This window comes from Sorex araneus, chromosome 1 (assembly GCF_027595985.1).
Source record: "Sorex araneus isolate mSorAra2 chromosome 1, mSorAra2.pri, whole genome shotgun sequence".
Lineage (NCBI taxonomy): Eukaryota > Metazoa > Chordata > Mammalia > Eulipotyphla > Soricidae > Sorex > Sorex araneus.
Genome location: NC_073302.1, coordinates 238,639,657 through 238,641,690, shown reverse-complemented (window position 1 = coordinate 238,641,690; position 2,034 = coordinate 238,639,657). Strand labels below are relative to the sequence as shown.

At 50.4% G+C, this 2,034-nt stretch overlaps 1 non-coding gene across 1 annotated transcript; it reads right to left on the bottom strand.

The window, feature by feature from the left end:
- Positions 1–439: 439 nt before the first annotated feature.
- TRNAN-GUU (transfer RNA asparagine (anticodon GUU)) lies at positions 440–513 on the bottom strand. The gene has a single exon. It is a non-coding gene; the product is annotated as a tRNA-Asn (tRNA).
- Positions 514–2,034: the final 1,521 nt, after the last annotated feature.

Below are 2,034 nucleotides of genomic sequence, written 5' to 3'. Positions count from 1 at the left end.
GTCGATTAATAACCATGAATGCTTTTGCTTGGAGTCAGAGTCGTTGTTCAAAAGGTGTAGTTTGATTTCTTAGGAGTTAGGTAGACTTTGAGGTGCTTCCTCTTGCATGTTTTGATCTATTGGGCGCCTCAAGTCCTTTTAGCAGCATTAAATACAAGTGAATAACTATGTTTGCAATTTTGTGGTCTCAAAGTTCCTAATATAAAGACAGTATCTATCCGTTCCCCAGTCCATGAACGATCGTTTTCCACTACAATGCCTGTGTCCGCTTCTCCTGATACTGAACTTGGTAGGATCCAAGATGTGGGCATTTAGAGGTATCTTTGCTCTTTAACTCTTCTTCCTTGAGAGGCAGATATCAAACGGACTTTGGTCCGTAGTCCTGATCGATTTAAAAATCTCGCTGTAGCGCGGTAGGTCTCTTAAAAATGTGCACCTCCGTCCCTGGGTGGGCTCGAACCACCAACCTTTCGGTTAACAGCCGAACGCGCTAACCGATTGCGCCACAGAGACAGGGCTGGGAGTCCTACGGTCCGCCGGGTACAGATTTACGCGGCAGCGCGGTCCGCGTTGCCCTGGGCGTCGCCCCGCCAGTTCTGCTGAGGAGGCAGAGGCGGAGCCAAAGCGGTGGTGGGCGGAGCCTAGGAGACGGGGGCGGAGCGAGGCAGTGGCGGGCGGAGCCGAGGAGGGGCGGGGGCGAGGCGGGGCCGAGGCGGGGCGGCGGCTGGTGCGGGCCAGGCAGGGTGGAGGCGGAGGGGCGGAGTGCGGCTCCTGCTGGGAACAAAGCGCGCTGTGTGCGCGTGGCGCAGGCCTTGGCTAGGCTAGCTGGAGCTGCTGCCCCGCAGCTCGGCCTCTCCCGGGTTCAGTGTCTCTGTGTGCAGGGCAGAACCGAGTGCGGGGCGGGCTTGGAGCGCCGGCGGGGGCGGTGTGTCTCCACCTTGGTCTGGGCACCTTATGTTTTGCCTCTCCCCTGGACGCTTTCTTTCTTTTCTTTTCTTTTTTTTTTTATTAGCGAGTCACGATGAGGTACAGTTACAGGCTTACAAACTTTCCTGCTTGCATTTCAGTCATATAATGATCGAGTACCCATCCCTCTACCAGTGCCCATTCTCCACCACTAATTGTCCCAGCATCCCTCCCACCACCCCCACCACATCCCCACTACCCCACCCCGCTTCTGTGGTGGGGCATTCCGTTTTGCTCCCTCTTTCCTTTTGGGTGTTGTGATTTGCAATAGAGGTATTGAGCAGTCATAATGTTTGGTCTGTGGTCTACTTTTGGCATGCATCTTTCAGCCCGAATGGGTCCTCCCAACGTCCTTTACTTGGTGTTCCCTTCTCTATCTGAGCTGCCTTTTCCTCCAGCATGTGAGGCCGGTTCCCCTAGACTTTTTCACCCCCACTCACCATCACCCTTGTACCATTTGAAACCAGAGTTGCTGTGTATTTGTGTTTGTGCTGCACATATAAGATACAGACACACGTATATATGCAAGCAGACACACAGACACTCGCTTAAGTCTACATGCATGTAGAATGATTACACCTATGTCTCTGTAAGATAATTATTCATAGATTATTTTACATAGATTACACAGATGATCTATGTATCTACACATGGGTCTATGTAAAGAAGCATTTCAAACTTATTTTTTTCCAAAATTTTATTTTATTAAAGCACCGTGAATTGCAAAGCTAATTCACAGTTGGGTTTTTGACAGACAATGTTCCATCACTGATCCAGCCACCAGTGTCAACTTCCCCCCACCAGGATTCTCAGGTCCCCTCTCCTACCCTCTTTTCCCCTCAGCCTCACCCTGCCCTCTTGACAGGCATTTTATTTTTTAAAAAAAATTTTTTATTGATTCACCATGTGGAAAGTTACAAAGCTTTCAGGTTTAAGTCTCAGTTATACAATGCTCTAACACCCATCCCTTCACCAGTGCACATATTCTACCACCAAGAATCACGACATACCTCCCCCTTCCCTCCACCTCTCCAGCCCCCCACCCCGCATGTGTAACTGGTAAATTTC